Here is a 490-nt window from a genome sequence, read left to right as displayed (position 1 = left end):
CTGTGTTGATCTGGATCATCTTGTTCTGTCCACACTCTCATTCACTAGTCTGTACAGAGGTGGCACAGTATTTGGAGACATCATTCTAATTTCCTGATACCCGGCATCAGAGATCACAAACTTATCTTTGATTCTGAGCCACCTTTGTACAGACTTGATTTCTTCTGGAGTTCTCTCTCCACGCTGATGAGATGGACTGTTCTCCTCTGGCTAAGTGAGGTGTTGAGGCTTGTCCTGCCCAGCCAGTGTTAGCTCAACCTGTGTTTGCAGATGAAGGCTTAACTATTGAAAATGCCTGAACAATAAAATGATACTGAACCTGTTTCAAATAAATATTACTATCTCCTTCTTAAGATGAAAATGCCTACAGAAAAGTATGATTTTCTGTAGCGTAAGGTCTGAATGCTGAAAAGTAAGGAATACAATTCAGAGGAGCTTCTTACCTTGGCTTTTTTCACTTCTCGGTGAAAAGAGTCGAATGTTTCAAAAA

General features: G+C 40.4%; 1 protein-coding gene across 1 annotated transcript in view; it reads right to left on the bottom strand.

Annotated features, from left to right (window-relative positions):
* The window catches only part of LOC109476198, a 9,122-nt gene that overhangs the window by 5,667 nt on the left and 2,965 nt on the right, over positions 1-490 (bottom strand). The gene's annotated exons all lie outside the window — the stretch shown is intronic.

This window comes from Branchiostoma belcheri, unplaced genomic scaffold (assembly GCF_001625305.1).
Source record: "Branchiostoma belcheri isolate BF01 breed outbred unplaced genomic scaffold, Haploidv18h27 scaffold367, whole genome shotgun sequence".
Taxonomy (NCBI): Eukaryota; Metazoa; Chordata; class Leptocardii; order Amphioxiformes; family Branchiostomatidae; genus Branchiostoma; species Branchiostoma belcheri.
Note: the sequence above shows the minus strand (reverse complement) of the source record. Positions and strands in the feature narration are given on the sequence as shown.